This window comes from Sparus aurata, chromosome 7 (assembly GCF_900880675.1).
Source record: "Sparus aurata chromosome 7, fSpaAur1.1, whole genome shotgun sequence".
NCBI lineage: Eukaryota > Metazoa > Chordata > Actinopteri > Spariformes > Sparidae > Sparus > Sparus aurata.
The window spans coordinates 19369113-19387269 of record NC_044193.1 but is presented as its reverse complement, the minus strand read 5'-3'; the positions used below and the strand labels follow the sequence as shown (position 1 = coordinate 19387269).

Sequence of the window (18157 nt, the reverse complement as noted above, 5' to 3'; positions counted from 1 at the left end):
GAAATGCTTGTCTCTTTGTGTTTAATGTGCAATCACAGCCCGAAAATTACTACAATGGTAAATCAGGCTCCAGAGAAAAAAAAAAAAAAAAAAAAGATTCTACGAGAAGAAAAAACAGTCGAACGGCAACATCTTCAGCGAGGCTTAAGTTGGAGCGGTGCAGAGGGCAAGAGTGTGGTGAATCCTCTCTTGAAGGCAGAGCAGCAGCAAAGCTGGATTGGCTGGCGCGGCAGGCTCCCCTCCCCGGCAGATGAGATCGCATTATCAGGCGGACGAGAACTCCACCTCCAGGATTTCACAGCTCCACTGTTTATCACATGGCTCTGTCAAGTTGGGCACCATTAACCGATAATGAAAGGAGACAACCGGTGCAGTTACAAGCAAAGCACTCCACATTCTACAGGCCTAAGCATGTATCTGGGAAGCTGACTGTGTCTATTCAATTCTGTTCAGCATTCAAACGGCCCATCACAATACCTTTTTCCCCAAGCAACTCCTCCATCTACAGCTACGGTGCCTTCTTCCAGCAACGACAGAACAAAAACTGGTTTACTCGGAGCCCGTTCTTCCTGAATTCAGAGGAAATTAAATCTAACGGAGCTGCGCGCCGCTCGACACTTTCCCGTGACATGCTCTTTTTCCTAAAGATTATTAAAAGGAGAACAATTCCTTGTATGAGCTCAAAGAAAGAACCAGTATGAGGAGGGAAGAAGAAGAAGGGAAAACAAATGGCACAACAAAGCAACACAAACTATCGCTCTGAAATATGTTTTCTTCATCCACATCAAGCATAATTAGTACAAGTGTTACTAAACAAAAAGACTGCAAGACTGCCACTGAATCAAAGGCCAACATGCCCCCTCCTTCCTCGCTGCCTCCCCTCCTCCTCAGTCTGACTACTCCATTTATGGTTTATAGGATTCTGTAGCCACTTACGCTCATTAAAAATGAATACTTAACAAAAGCTGTGGCTGACACACACTGTTTGCTTTAGCCTGATTTTTTTCTTCACGCTGGAGGAAAAAACAAGCCTCTCAGAGGCAGCAAACACCAGACCGAGCGGGCGGGAAAGAGAGAAAGTGCTCGAGTAAGTCAGCCAGTAGCTGAAACAACAGAAAAAAGTGACATGGATGACTGAGCCAAGCCTGTGAGAGACTTGGCAAGCCTCAGAGGCCCTGGCCTCTTAAGCACTCATATCTAGTAACTTCATTTAATACATTCACCAGGGATGAGCAGACGAGTTGAAGGGGAGAAGAGAGAGAGAGAGAGGGGGAAAAAAAGAGGGATTGGGAGATGAAAACAGACTTGTAAACCGAGAGGAGGGTTAGGTTGTTTTGGTGGTGGCGGTGGGGGTGTACTTCTGAAGCTTCAACTTTAACACGACTAAATCTCGACAGTGTAACAAGCTAACTGCCCTGCTGCCAAAACATAATATGGGGGGGAGGCGGATGTGCTAGATTGCACCTCCAGACTGTTTTACCATTCTCGGGCAGGTATTACCTACAGGAGCCGCTTCCACTCATATTAGCAAACTTGAACAGCTTTTCCAGATGGGGCTTTTAAAGCAGCGACTCTCTCTTCGCCACACGTACTAAATCCATAAAGAACAAAGACTCTGTGTGACTGCTGCTTCAAGTTACTGTTCCTCATGCTGACGGCAAGTGCTGATAGCCCCCCCCACCTCCTCCTCCTCCTCCTTCTCCCCTCTCTCTTCTCTGCTGGCAGGCAAGCAAAAAAAAAAGCTGACTTCAAATCATTCATTGCCCCTTTTAGCCTTCATGGATTCTTAAGAGAGCACTTTACAAGTTGGGGGAATCCAAAGGGAAAATAGGGTCTTACACGACTAATTAAAACACAGACTTTGCCTGGAGGGGGCTGAGAGAAGGGGAAGCAATAAAACAATCCTCTCCAATCTCCCAACAAAGTGACTCAAGGAAATTACTCAACTAAATATGGTTAACTGCACGCTTGTGGATTTGGAGAATCACGGTTTTCAAGGAGTATTGCTTTAGCTGAAAAGAACAGCACTCGAAAGAGCGAGATTTCATTAATGAACAAAGGAGGAAAAAAGGGGCCTTTAAAAACCGTGGATGTCGCACTTTTTTCTCCACACGAGCAAACAGCCGTCATCAAGATGTCCTCTGGAGACAATCCAAACAGACAGCTAGCAATTAGGCTGCTACCTAGCAAGCCCTTTATTTGCGATCATTAACAAAGTTGTTAAAATGTGAGGGAAGCCGAGGAATGGTATTTCACTTTAGGCAATCGGTGCAAGGTCTAGCCTCGCATAGCTATCTTGTTTACATAGCTATTCACAGTCGCATTTGGCAGCCTCACAACACTCTGAAAACCAAGACACTTGTAGGCTACATATGTCTAATCTCTTTGCCAAGCTACACAAGCTACTCAAGAGAGTGAAACTTGCTCGCAGCAGCCATTTGGTAAAACTATTGCACAGTAAAAAAAAAAAAAAAGAATGTAAGTAAACCTTATTCCAGATGGAGGTAGCTGCCACCTGGCTGACAAATCGATGAAATGCTACTGAGAGGAGCCACAGCAGTTTCTACTTACAAAACAAAGCAAACCCTAATTGCTCATTGATATATATACACAAGGAGAAACAAACAGCTTTTAATAGCAGCTTTCGCTGCGTCTGAGGAGTCGACAGTTTTCTCAAGACAATGAAAGAAGCCGAGGTAAAAGAGAATCGGGGTGTGAAATGTTTATGAGCCAGAGAATAATCAGCCGGCGCTGTACGGCCATGAACTCACAAACATAGGAAGCGGAAACAGCCACAAACAAACCATGTAATGCCTTCGATTGCTACTTCACTGAGGCCCTGATTTTCCACATTCTTCAGGCTCTCACATGGACTGTCCGTCTGATTCTCCGGGCAAAAACAGGGCCTCATTCATCTGAATAAAAGAGCAGTTCAGCCTTTGCCGTGGACTGCACTGAGAACAGACTCTGAGGAATGAGACTGTATTTCCAAGGAGGGCCACAGAGAGAGCGAGCGAGAGAGAGAGAGAGAAAGAGAGAGAAAGAGTGCAGGCTGTGGCTAAAAGGAGGAAGTTTACATTTCAGGCAAATCCTTTTGTGAACAAAGACACGGCAAGATAAACAAACAGTACATGTGTCTGATGCTCGGCTCTGGAACCAGTTAGGAAAATCCTATTGCAGCGGGGTGAGACTGTGTTTAAACTTGATCGGCAAGTCAGCGAAGCGAGTGGGGTCCATGATCGTGAGAGCAAAACAGAGAGAGACAGAGAGAGAGAGAGAGTGGCGGTTGGGGTGTGTGATTCCTGTGTGGTTACTGTCTCTGAGCTAATCTGCTCAAATAGCCAGTGACTGCTCCATTTCACACAGAGCACATGGCCGTCTCACCTCCACACACTGCCACCCTATGGATGAGCGGGGGAGGTGCAGGTTTCAGGCTGTTGCTGTGCTAAAAAGGAGGAGGTGGATGTGGTGGTGTGTGAAACAATAAGAAAAAAAATTAACTCCCTACGCTCCCATTCATGACATGCATATTAAGATACTCAATATGGCGCACAGAGCTGCATGTTTCTTTTTCTCCCTTCAGTACCAGCACTGAGAAAATCAGAAATCAATTATTCTCCTCTGGTCGCACTTGGCTGCTCTCAATGTGTAACCTAATGATTCAGCCATCGAGTTTACAGACAGATAGTGATAACTAGAATAAGCGCATCCATTATAGGTCAGAGAAAGGAGATTCTCGACTCATTCAGGCTAATTTTTCACATCTCGAATTTGTCCTCCTCACATTCCCTCTTTCTTCCAATTTGGCATGAATAACAGCAATCCCAAAAGCAAATGTACGGTCGAGCATGTCGGCGCTGGGTGCGGTGAGAAAAAAAAGGATGTGTTACTCACAGAGACGCCGTGCAGACCGGAGTGTCGAGGCCGTGTTTGTGTGATTAGACTGTTTTTTTTGGGAGCGAATGGGTGAAAATGTGTCTGTGTGCAGTCGGAGCAGACAGTTTGGAGATCAGCGCTGAGGTCAAGAGGAGCCACTTAGCTGTGCTTTGGCCTCGCAACCCCTACAGCGTTCAGAATCAACTGCTCCACTATGGGAGTAGATAAAAAGCTTGGCAGTGGTTCTTGCAACTAGAGACTACAGACCACATTTGCTAATGTGCGCGGGCTTTATTTACGGCTTTTTAAAGGTACAAAATGGAAATTAATGGGAATAGGTAGTAAGGTGGGAAGCCTGCTCATTAGTTAGAATATATATTAGGTTAGCCTCACTGGTGCGGATCCCCGAAGGCAGTAAATTCTAGGGGCTTATTATAAACAAACAAAGCAATAAACAATACAGAATAAAAACATCTCTCAATTACATCTTAACTGTGAAGGTCATTCAAGATTCTCCCCCCCCCCCTCCCCCCAAACTATTATCACTGTAATTTCACAACAGATTTAAACCAGATGTGATGCTTTCCCTCCAACCACACATTATTACAACAGCATCGCGACAAGAAAAATAGCTGTCCTTTTGATGTCCCTGGTGAGGAGATAATGCGCCGAAAAAACTGAGAATAACATGTTATGTGTCATTGATGATTACATGGCAAGCTCGCTGCTCTTTGTCTTTATTGTTTGGACTTATGAATCAACTGAGCATGGAAGTGTGGTTCTCATTATACCGCTGCGGCCACACAGAGAATTACTACTCAGAACGTGCTGAGCTGGAAATTCTGCAATTTGCTTGTTTGGATGCACATATTCTGCATAATGCATGAAGCATCTAACATATGATAGAAATGTGTGTGTGGGGGGGGGGGGATCACACCCAGCGACCAACTGGGGGAGACTGGGGGAAGAGAGATAGAGTAACGCTGCTGATATTCGATATTGAGCAGATTGGAAACCTAACTTGCAGCACACTAACTGTCTCTATAGAAAGGGCTGAGGGGAGCAGACAGAGGAGGTTTTTTGGCGCAGCATTAGCTCCTCTAGTCAGCTCCTGGAGCAGGGATGGATGGAAGTGGAAAGATGGATGGGTCGGGCTCTCTCTGTTCCTGCACACATCAGCAGCAGGAGGGCAGGGATGCGCGGAGGCCACAGCGAGCCAATTACCAAACTCATTAAGTAACCTGCTAGTCGGCTTTGAACTGCAGCCCAGCCCATTCCCCCCCCCCTCGTGGCTGGATTCTCTGCCGCTGTCGTGGACATTCAGATAGGCGCTGCTCTCACTCTCGCACCTCTTCAAAAAAAAAAAAAGAGCTGGATAGGGGAGTGGAAATGGCAACATGGTAATCACATTTTCACTGGAATTAAAAGTGCAGTGCAGAATCACAAGTGGAACTGCAATGACAAAGACCTGCATGACGTCTTCAAGCCACCAAAAAACAGCATTGCACTGGGTAAGACATGGGTAGCTGTAATGCACTCGTGAAAAAAATAGCAAATAATGCATCCAGGCACAAACACAGGAGTGGGTTAGCATGAGTTAGCAGTTATCCAATATTCGAGCACTTTTCAAACCTTGAGAACACCATAATAAAATTCAAGCGTTGTCCTCTGATGAACCCCAACAATTAATGCTGCAGCTGACGATTATTTTAACAAGTGATTAAACTGTGATTATTGATTGAGTGATTATTGTCACAATGTTTTCATGAATTGTTTAGTTTATTCAATGTAAAAACGTTTTTTTTTAATTAAAAATTGCTCCAAAGTGACATCTTAAAATTGCTTCTATTGTCAAACAAAAATTCAAAAACCTTAAGACTCTTCATTTACTCTCATAAATGAGAAATAAAAGCAGCAAATCATCTCATTTAAGCAGCTACAACCAGCAAAATGTTTGACATTTTTGCTTGTAAACAACTGAAATGACTAACCTCCTTTGATTAAATTAATTCATCCACAAATTATACAGCTCTGCTCACAATGAGGGGTGGGGAATGAGGCTAAAAAGCACCAAGGGCAGGTGGGGAAGATGATCAAGGTCCACACTGGGTGGGGCAGGAACAGAAAACATTTTGGGGGAAGGAGAGGGGGGTTAGGGGGCCGTGTTAGTCAGCACTCCAGTGTCACAAAGCATTGTTGACTAACCTTGACTGCATTCACCTCCTAGCTCACTGCCACATTGCCTCTCAACAAGTATTGACACAACGACAGTCTGCAAGAGAAAAAAAAAACGAAGGGGGAAGAAGAACAGACGCACACACACAGAGGACAAGGGGAGAAAATATGAATGATGTGTAAATGGAACAAACGAGGTGATAACAGCTTGACAGTAAAGGCGTATGCATGGGTGAAGACGGCTGCCATATTTGGCATCATGTTTAACACATGGTGAATACAGGCACTGAAAAAACATGAAGGTGCACAATATAAAAATAATACCATTCACAGTGCAGTTAACATTTCTATGAGGAGATTGCGAGCTGGTATTCTGCGCCCGTATTCATTTCCCTCTTCTCAATAAAACCTCTCTGGGTATGCGCAGATCTAGGCACTCGTACTTTCTACACACACTGTAAAACACACACACATATACACAAAGAATTACGCACACGCACAGTCCCCCACCCCTGAACCTCCCCCATTATCCCATGAGCCCTCTCTTCTCTGCCTTGCTTGACAAGAGCTTGGAAATAAAAACATCACAGCTCTGCCTCGCAGCACCTGTTCAATAACATTGACATTTCACATTCGGCATCCGCACACAGAGATTCCCTGCATTTACTCTCTTTAACACCCAGAAACGCAACGCGCACACACAGCTACACCAATCTGCTCTATTTCACTGTAGTATAATACAGCACAGACGGGTGGTGTACAGGTCTGTATTTCTGTCCTGTATGTGTGTAGTATGGGGTATGGGTGTAAGAATCCAAATTAACGGGAGGGTTGACTTGTCTACCCTCCTGTTAATTTAGATCTTGATTTTAACAAATCAACCATCTGGCAACAACTCACTCATTAAACGAAATTGATTGTTACATACTTGTGTCGTTCTTTTCCTAAAACGGTTCATTGTGCTCAATTACGATCCACTGAAAACTTCAATCTGCTCACGACTCCATTCAAAATTCCACTTTTTTGGTGGTTTAAACTGTTGCAAAACAAAATGAATGACGACAACAATTCTGAATTGTTTTTCAACACAGTTTAAAATAGTAATTTAGCCTACATGTTTGTAGTATCTCATTATATTAAGATTCAAACATTATGAGGAGAAATTTAAGGACATTTTACAGATGGTGCTGTATGAGTAATATATGGGAGGATTTTGTCTGAGTCATCAACAGTTGACAAATTATCAATTGATGGTACAAAATAGTAAGGGCTGGGCAGTTTAGTCTCAAAATTATATTGCAATATCACAAGGCGCTAAACAAGATATATGTCTCGATATTTTGAAATTTCCTCAAAAACTTAAAAAAGGACTGGGCAACCAAATCAAATATTACAATACATAGTTATTAGATAGTACAGTATAGATAAGCTACAAAATTTAACAGTTCTTTTACCAGTGCTTTTTAACTACACTTGTTATTTTAAGTTTCGCCCTAGCTCAGCTATTAGTATATTGTTACAGAACAGGTACCAGTATGCTAAAACAAAAGCTGTCTATATGTAGTATGTTTGGCTTTGTAAAATTTGGCAAATCCTTGTTAACTGCTGTTGGCTGAGATACACCAGCCCCCTCCTCCCTCTACCAGCACAACATGAAGGCAGTGAATCACAGGACTGATACTCACTGATGTCTGTTCTTCATTCTCCCTCAACCTCACTCAGTATTTTGAAAATTATTTCATTGACGTTTTAGGTTCTTTTCCAGTGATGTTTCATTGAGTTTATGGTAAAATTACTGTTGCTGCATAGAAACAATGTAGTTCGACTCAAAACATTAAATTCGATTGCTATAAAATATAGTACTTTTATATGATGAAAAACTACTGAGAGAAGACAAGATGATAAACTACTAATAAATATGCAGGGCACTGTAGAATGTAGCTATTTTCCCTTAAAAAAGGAAGGTGTGGCTCTTATCTAAACCAATTATTTGTTGACGCTACAAAACATAAAACGTAAAACATGATCCTGTTTGTTATTATTCATCTTCTGCTTTTGATGCAATACACCCCCTGATTTCAGTCTGCGTTTTGAAGTGAAATGGTCTGGTCCTTTCTGAATTTGGAAATAACACCAGGTGTGCAGTGAATAAAAAACAAGTATTTCCATCCGTGCAATCTAAGCGCTGTTCAGCTGTACAGCGGGCAGGCTGTATGCTGTCAAAGACGGCTAAAACACAACACAACAACGATCCAGATAAGCACGTAATATTCACATCCACACCATGATCAGCGGTTTAGGGGGGTCAGTCACAGATGTTTGGTGTAAACATTTGGCTTGATTTTGTCGCGGAGATGCACCGTGACACTATAATGCATGTTTTCGTACAATCGTCGCCACCTGAGGAGAAGATGAAATGTGCAGCGCGGGACACCCAGTGCCAGGGCTCAGTGGTGTCACCAGGTGCAGCCTAACCTGGGTGGTTGAGCAGGGACATCTGTTTGACGGCATTAGAGCCATCAGAGCCGTGCCATAACCACAGATTAAATGGCAGTAAATCTGAGGATTAGATCCGTGTATGAATAGCTCACATCGATTTTGCAATCCCTTCAGTAACTCTGGGATTTCCACGCCGACAGACAATGTGGCCATCAAGCTAACACACACACACACAAACACACCCACACACACACACACAAACAAACACGTGTATCCTAGTTTTTTTAAAAACCCTCTAAAAATCAGTCTGTGACTAACTTATCTCCATTTTAATCTGCCCATATCTGGGCCTAGAGGCTGTGTCCACACAGCACAAGGCATGCAACATCATTCCTTTCACAAACTGCCCATCAATCCAGTCACTCACACTGGTCACAACGGAGCAACTAAAACAAGCTCAACAGGCCTAGAAACGTCTACTCCTATATTGTAGTATGTGTGCTCATGTGAAAGATCACTTCCATGCACTGCAGGTTGAGTGTTATTGTATGTGAATGGCATTGGGCTGATGTGGACAAAGACAAACTGGCCTTTCCTCCTTCAGCTGCCTGGTCTCAGCTGTGGTTTGCCAATATGCAAACTCACACACATGGACACACACAGACACACACAGACTAAAATTTACTTGACCCAGACGAGACCTTTTTGACACGACAATCCCAAAATCCTGTGCTGAAATCCCAATCCCCCCCCGACCACCAGGGCCCTGCGGAAGTCGGCTGACATCAAAGACAAGCTCTTTGCTTTCATGACTTCAGTCCCCCCTCTCAGTCTGTCAGTGTCTCCGGCTGTCCGGTATGTCAGAAAAAGCCATTACTTCAACACCAGGCTCACAGTGACCACATTAAACACCTCTACAACACAACATGAGGAGAACAAAGGCAGCCCCACTATTTCCATACTCTAAGAGTTTTAGGATTAAGGATGTGTGGGATTAGGCTTTTACTCTCGCTAGTCAACACGAGAAACACTAATAACCGATTTGTGTTTCTCTTGTCGACTAGTGAGAGTAAAAGCCGGGGCTAACGATTATTTTAATTTTCAATTAATCTGTTATTTGTCTAGTCTTAAAAATGTCAGAAAAATTGTAAAAGTCAATCAGTGTTTTTCTGAACCCATGATTACTCGACACAAACAAAATATATTCAGTTTACTGCCAGCAGAGCAAAGAAACCAGAATATATTCATATTTAAGAAGCTGGAATCAGAACATTTTATTTTACATAACATTTTTTACATTCAGCCCCCTTATATTACATATTGCAATGTCAAGTCTTTCTAATCAAATGTTGCCTTTTAAAAAAAAAAACTCCATCTCTTACCAATGTTAACAACACGGCTATACTTGTAAATCAAATATGTATTTTCATCTTCAACATGTGACTGCGTCTGGCCAATGAATTTCCATTGTAATAAATTTCTGTCTCTAGGGGCTGATAATCAAAACAATGGCATCAAAAGAGTAGTTTGATGATGTCATGAAGTAGCAAGGGATCATGGGAGGTGCCTTCAATGTTAAAAAGACAGATTTTTCCAGGTTTGAACAATAATTGCGATATGTTGAGTATTGTCTACAAAAACAGTATTTGTCAGCTTTCATCAGTGAGGTTTTTCATGTGTGCCACATATTTAAGCAGGATTTAAAATATAATTTCGTTATTGAAGAATGTGATCAACATTTCAATATTTCACATTTCAAATGGATTTTATGACAGTGGGTTATATTTTGGGGGATGATATTTAACCTTGTAGATTAAATTGTGCTAAATTTTTTACAGTTTTTTGAATGTTTTCTTTTAGTCTAGTTGCCTGGTCAATGGGAAAGGAAAATTAGTCCCAATTCAGATCCATGCAATGATTCCAAAAGAAAAACACACTGCTGAAAGAAATTTAGTTCAAAATACAAAATTAGACCTGCACCTCTACAGGGAAAACGCACTTGGGGCCAAAGAAAACTGGGTAAAGCCTTTAAAGATCATGGACCAGCAGCATAATCTTGGCAACCATATTTGGCAAGCGGCAGCAACCTGCTTCCCTCATCCAAAATGGCTGCGCTGGTCATCGTGGCTGACCTTAGCCACCTATCAAGCCAAACGAAAGCAATTACCTGGTGATTAGTGTGCGTTGTGAGGCAGCTCCATTAACCTTTGAGAAACAGAGTATGGAGGCTGCAGTGTCTAGCCAAGTGGAACGCTTTCCTTACTACCTCCAGAAGAAGAAAAAAAATAAAAAGACATGAGGGAGGTGAGTGAGAGTGAGAGAGAGAGACGGAGAAACTCAGCGTGACAGTAGAGCAGCTCCTATTAGGTAAGCACATTGAGCCGTCAGGCCGGCACATTCATCAACACACAGAATGCCAGTCAGCAGCACCAGCAGGCTCGCCCGCCGCTCTACTGTTCCTGTGGTGAGGCGGGGAGGAGGGGAGAGTGACAGGGAGGCATTTGCAAAGCAGATTTGGACCGTTTCTTCCCAGCATTTGGCAGTGCAAATGTTTTTATGTATGGTTCGGGTGATTTCTATCAGTGTTTCCTCTGCCCTAATAGATCGGCCATGGGCTGCTAATGATATCATTATCATACACGCGCTGTAATTGTCTGGACCCAGGGTGTGCCGAGATCAATGGACGGCAAAATCTGGATCGATTGATTAGTCTGCCGCTGTTAAGCTGCTAAAACATATTTTGCGCACAGTCAATGTGCTTTTGGATGAGCACTGAATGAATTGGGTGCTTGCCTGTTTTCAGAGTGCAGCATCCAGACATGGGGTTAGGCAAGTGGATCCGTGCCATATGAGAAGTGAGCCGAATTGGCAGGGCTGATCGGCTTCCTCCGCTCATCTTAATGTCAACCACAGCCACTAGTGTTCCATGCGAGGCTCCAAATTAGGGCTAAAGCAACTATTTCACATTCCTGACAAAGTAAAAACAAAAAGGAACGCTTGGATATTATTTCTATTGTGTCTTTTTCATTGTGAAAAATGTCACGCCACTACAATGTCAGAGTAGTTTTATTCGGAGCCTGGGAGCGTTCAAACTTGCACACTGTGCAGAGGCAGATGGTTTTGTTCTACATGCATGGTTAAACGTTTGAACACAAAACATCCTGGTGTGGAAGATGGAAAAGCATCATTATAGTAAATTACCCTCTTCCACCACCAGCACTGCATTAGGGTTGGAGGACATTGTGTCGTGTGATCTAAATTTAGAGTAGATGCTTATTCACACTCTAACATGTAAAACCGTCTTAATCTTGAAGCACCCCTTTTACATTTGTTGACTGTCTGCAGCCCATACGGTTCCACATGAATGGGTTTGTATCAGGGACACCTGAACAGTGCGTGACATTTACAAACATTCCTCTTTTCTTTAGCAGCATGAGCTCAGTATCGATTCTGGATAACGTGTTTTGATCTATGCAATCAGTTAATTTGTTTTGTGTGTAGGCATGAATGTGTCAAGGCTCGAGGCTTGATCAGGATTATCATTATCATTATCATTATCATTATTATTACGTATAAATGTGGACACAATAGTTTGACGTTCATTTTAACCAGCTGTAATCCATTATCCATTACATTTTCAGATTTTGTACCTCTGGACATTTGAAAATGTTTCGATGGGCTGTGAGAATTTGTTGTCAACCATTTTTCACATGATTCATTGATGATATAACTAAAGTTCATTTGCAGCCCTGCTTTAAATTTGGTCATGTTTCAGATTTTAGTTAAAGGTACTGTTCACTCCAAAATCAGAAATACACGCTGTACCTATGAATCCATCTAGATAGACATTTGGTGGGAGTTGATGAGCTTTGGAGATAATGGTCATAGAGAAGTTGGCCTTCTCCTTCAATACAGCAGTGTCTTTTTCCACCACTCATGACCCCATTTCTCAAGATAATCCACAGACCTCGTTGTGAGCAGTTTCATGTAGGAACTACTGTCTTTCTATTGTCGCCCCATGATTAGATAGAATCCACCTGTAAGGCCAAAACTCTGCAACTCATACCAAAACAATCTAGATGGAGGAACTGTACTACAGGTAAGAGTGAATATGAATTATTGATTTTGGGGTGAACTGTTGTAACAAATAAATCAGCCGACATTATAATATAAATCAATTCCACACTGGAGAAAAGAACACAGTCTCCAAGTGACACCTCGCTGATAAAAATCTGCTGCACTTATTGCAGGGCTATTGCGTTAGATTGCACTCTATTTTACAGATATTAATTTATTGTGTCCACCTCCTGAACAGCGTTCACGCAAGAATCATGAGCCCTCTCGTCTGTTCCTGCCACCGACTTGGTCTCAATCATGACCGTAATTTGAGAGCAGCCTGATTGTGTTAGGAGGAAGTTGATTGCGCTGATGAGTAGAGAGCTGCAGAGGAGAAGAAAGTGGGCCATCTTCACTGAACAAATAATCACATCGGTGACAGTCGGGGTTGATACGAGTTTGTCAAAGAGACTGTACTCGATAAAATGCAAACTGGACAGTAACGATGTATGAATTTCATCTCCTCTTCAACCTTGAGAGGAGGGCCTTGGCAACACTTTTGCAATACAGCAGCATCATCTAAATAACATATTACTGGCACCAATCTGTCAACGGGGTTAACTCCGCGCGTGGCTTTGCCCCGTCATCACCCTACAGGCAGCATGATGCAACTTATTCCAGCACACAAAGGCTAATGCAGGTAAACACTTAGTGGACTCGAATGCTTGACACTAAGCTTCCCGGCGTACTAGCTAGCTCGAGTGGGCGAGAAATGAACCTTGTTATGTGTCCTGACACTGGGCCCCGCTCCCCGGCAAATAAAAACATGCCTCTCACTTACTGGCTGCCTGCGCCCACAGCCCCATACATCAGCATTATAAAAGGAGCTCGGCAGCCTCAAGGTCAGCTCAATTTCCTCCCGCCGTTATGAAGTATCAGAATCACAGCGAGAGGGGGCACCCACACACATGTAAAGAAATGATTTAGGGGAGCGAGGGAGGGGAGGGAGAGAAAGAAAGGGGGGGGATTTGGAGTGTGAAGGAGAGGTGGTGGGTAATACAATGAGGAACTGTGACAAATCACCAGGAAAGAACTAGCCTCTTCTACAGTAGGGATGTGTGAGCACGGGGCATTTGTGAGAAAACGCAGAGAACATGAAGCCTACTTGCTCGCTGCGATCAACACAGTGAGGAAATATAGTAGGCTGTAGTACAGGCAATGGGATTGAACAGTTTTTGGTTAACAAGCTGATTCTACTTGTGTAATTGCTCAAGTGTAGTCTGTGAAACTACAAAGCAATTAGGCCTACTGAATTATTGTTTCAGAAAAATGTGAATGTTTACTGTAATTAAATTCTAAGCTGGTACATGGGCATTACAGCAACCTAATGCAAAATAAATGTCTTTTTTTTTTTCCTTTTAAGATCTGGGCCCATTCATCACATGCCCAAGCAATTTGATAAATTACACAGAAGCATGAAAGCTGATCATGTGCATGGCAGAGAGCGCAGTGTGTGTGTGAGTCGGCAGTCATCCTTGGCTGCTTCAGTGGCTGAGGTTTGACATCTTCAGCTAAGAGCCTGGGGAAATAACAGCAAATTCACTTAATGGCACCACCTCATCTATTCCTCATACAGGGAGAGAGGAGGGAAAGTTCCTCGAGGTGTTACAAAATGGCTGTGTGCTCTCGGCTTCGCTGCCGCCTCCCCCATCGGTGGGGGTGCAGGTGTGTATGGGTAAACACAGAGCACGATGAGATCTATCACCAGCCTTCGCTCGGTCACCAGCTGTAATTTGCAGTCAACTCTGACCCTTAGCAAAAAAAAAAAAAAGCCGCCGCGAAAGCTTTCTGTGGCGACGGCGCAATCTGGTTTGATGTGTGTGTGGTCGCATACGAGTGTGATCTCTGAAAACATATGCGGAGCTGGATGCAGTGACGATGTGCATGGCTGCAGGAAACGTGCATGCCTGTTTGTGCAGGTGGAACTAAGCATGTTTGTGTGTGTCTGCAGGGAGCGTTAAGAGAGCCAGAGGTATAATGGCCCCACTCCATCTTTGTGTGAGGTATTGCAGAAGAATTCAAAGCAGAGCGCAGCAGCTGGGAGGGGGCCGGGGCTGGCTCTGCTGTTGGATAACATCTCAGGGTAACAGCAGGTATGCTATCAGTGCAGCCTGAATCCCTTCAGGGCTATTTTCAGAGCCCCTGACCCCTGCATGACTGGCTGGATGACGTCTCTGTGCCAGCAACACAGGAAGAGCAAGACCCAAAAACCACGCTGCCGCTTCCTCTTGGCTGCACAACATTTCATTCCTGCAGCCCTGAACAGCTCTGCTATTGTTCAGATGTTTCACTACAAAAAGACTCATCGGCTCAATGACTGTTTACAGTGACTGCAATCTGTCAATATTCTCCCCAGTTGAGACAATGCTCTGAATAATAAAGGACTATGTAAACATACTTTTTCAAATTACCCTAACCTGAGTACAGTCATCGTCGGAGAGAGCATAATCACATTAAGGCATGCATTCCAGCTGTTTCTTCATCGGCATTTTCAATATGTGTACACCTCAAAGGAATGATGAATCACAAACGGAGTTTCGACAGTATTTCGCAGCAATCCAACTGCTGCATAAAACAGGCTCTACCGTCTGACTCGGCTTTCATGTAGCTGCGAGATGAATAGTACAAAGCGCAGTGTTATTGCAGGATCTGTACAGAGGCTATAACACAGCAGCAACATGACAGATGATACGGCATGAGGCTGGAGGGAAACTGTCTTAGCATTATAACGTGGAGGAGGCATCTTAAGATATTAATTGGGCTCTGCTAGGGGGGGGGGCATATAAATGGGAATTTGTAACGCACAAAGCAGCTAATAAAAAATACACATATGTAGAATAAGGTCAATTGTGAAATCACTGCAGTAATGATAGTTATAGTTACCACATCTGACACCACAACTATAAATGAATTTTTTTTTCATTATGAATCAATCTGCAGACTATTTGCTCAATAGCCTGATTATTCCTGAATTAAATCACTTTTTTTCTAGAAGTAACATCTTCAAATAACGTCTTTGTCCAACAGTCAAAAGAGATATATTCAGTCCATAGTTTGTAGGTTAAAATGAGAATAAGCAGCATAATCTCACCATTAGGAGCCTGGAACCAAATGTTTATGATTTTTGCTTTAAATGACAATCAACGGATCATTAAAAGGATTCTTCTGTTGAATTATTCCTGATGTCAGCTCTAGAGACTGGAGAGTAAGTGGGGAGCAGACGGTCATACAGACTTGTCACGTTAACTACTTTTGGACAATTTATTGTCTCAGAAATAATTACGATAAACAAGATCGATGTCATTTAAGACCATCTTGTATCAGTGACATAAGGAAAAAATATATAAGTGCATTACAATGCAAGTACACCTTTCAAGCAAGCCTATTAGAGTACACAATGATCTACATCAATTTGTACTCACTCATAGATAGCTGCCACCAAAAATATTACATTTTTTAAACATTATTTTGGATAATCAAAATCCATGAATTATTCCCCGAGAAAAATTAGCTCACAATGCTAAAGAAAAGAGAGGAAAAAGTTCCTCAATCCGTCCCTTTATCCAGATCTACACCAAAAGTGGACCGGATTTAATCAGGGCTGAGACACATCTGCCGTCCAAGTTCCATGAAAAATCCATAGTTTTTGTGTGATCCTGCTGAGAAACCAACAGACACGGACGAAAACATAACCTCTCTGGCACGGTAAAATAAGTATATAAATACAGTAAATAAAATAAATAAAACACAAACCAAGACAATAAATAAAATGTGGATTACAATGCTTGGGTGCTGTGCCCAAGTCTTTTAATGGCAGGAAAGTGATTTTGGCATCATTTTGGCTCAAATATTGGTGACATTCTGAAATGAAATTACAGAGGTCATAAAAAACATTCTCCTTGTCCACACTAAAAAGACACAGGATACTATCACTATCACCACTAAGGCCACACTGTGCTCCGTATCAATCTATAGCAGTGGTGTCTGTCTGTCAGCTGGATCATATGTATCAGTGAGTGCGGTGGTGATGGATGTCTCCAGCGTGCTTTTCCTCTTTCATAAAAGCTCCCTCTCCTCTCTGCATCTGAGTGGAAGGCTTCCCACCACTCGACTCCCCATGGTTTCCTCGTCAGCCCCCTCTCCATCTCTTCTCCACACACCTGCACCTGACACCACGAGTGCTCTGTCACCCCCCCCCCCCCCCCGTGGAGAAAACGTTCAGCCCCGCCCAGCTAGCTCCCAGCAGCCCCTGGGGCATGGGACAATTAAAAACAGGGCAGGAACTCAGTGGAGCTGTCATGCCGTGTCTCAGATTGGGACTAGCGCCTGTATCTCTGCAGAGTTTTAGTATTGGAGCCCAAAGAAAATGATACACTGTCTGTTGTACTTGAGATCAACATTCACTGTAGTGCATGCTGATGGCAGCATATCAACACCCTGAAAGCAATGCAGTCTGGCTGGGGTGATATATTTGGCCTTACAGTATTCAGATAGTGTTTGAATGCACACACACACGCACACACGCACACACATGCACACACACACACGCACACACTACAGTCTGGTGTCAGCCAATTACAAGCCTGCCCTGACTGCCCTTGACTACACTCACTAACCTCCCTCCACAATCCATGTCAAAACCCTCTGCACTTATTTTTTGCTCCCCTTTTTGCTTCTTCTTCTTTCACTCCTCTGTCTTTAGGGCGTGAAATATTTAGCAGCCCCATCTAAATACACCTTCAGGCACCGAGTCAGAGCTGTCTCCCTGCTCAGGTAAGAAGTAATGACAGAAAGAGAGGGAGACAGTGGAGGAAGGGGCCGGCGTAATATCTCATCAGCATTATTAAATCATTTCCCCCCTCGGCACGCAGTCCCTGGGTGGTCTTGGCTTGTGTTATTTCTCAGTCAGGGTTCAGTGGCCTCAGCTCCTGGGGTTGAGTCTGGCCGCTCTGCTAGCCTAGCGCTGTGCTAAGCAGGTGTCAGGGGAGTTTCCCCTCAATTAAGCAAAGGTAAAGCAATGCCTCTCACCGTGGCAGCGCCATGAATACATTAGTCTTGCTGTCACCACGGGCTACAGCATCGAGATGCATGAGGAAGACAGACAGCTGGCTCCTTCAAAACACTGCTGAGGAAGCAGGTTAAGGTAGTACTGTATAAAATAAAAGGCTTATATCAGACCTCTGATACTACGCAGATGAAATGGCCGACAGGATATGATGTGAAAACCTTAATTTAGGTGGATGAATACATCAACCTAATCAATTCTAATATATACCAAAAGAGTAAACAGTGTAATAACATTTTGTTTCAGAGTTAGGCTAATGAGTCTGTATTAGCTGTCTGAGTGGATGACACTGGAGGACACCGAATCCTTGCTGTGTTAATTAAAGCTCAATGAAATGATGCAGATGCAAAATTAGCATGACCCACAGCCTCGGAGAGGAATACTGCCAGGATCTCTCTGTTAAGTTGCTTTCAAGGCGAGGCTTAGAGAGAAAACACTTTTTATTAGAGGCTGAAATAAAAATAAATCATTTTGACCAATTATCTG

General features: G+C 43.2%; 1 protein-coding gene across 2 annotated transcripts in view; it reads right to left on the bottom strand.

The window, feature by feature from the left end:
• Positions 1–18157, bottom strand: part of rerea (arginine-glutamic acid dipeptide (RE) repeats a) — a 135655-nt gene that overhangs the window by 98192 nt on the left and 19306 nt on the right. The window contains exon 2 of one of the 2 annotated variants that reach the window (XM_030422327.1): positions 6082–6148. The exons of the other annotated variant lie outside the window; for it this stretch is intronic. The gene's annotated coding sequence lies outside the window, so the exon portion shown is untranslated. The remainder of the gene's footprint in view (positions 1–6081; positions 6149–18157) is intronic. 2 annotated transcript variants of the gene reach the window in all.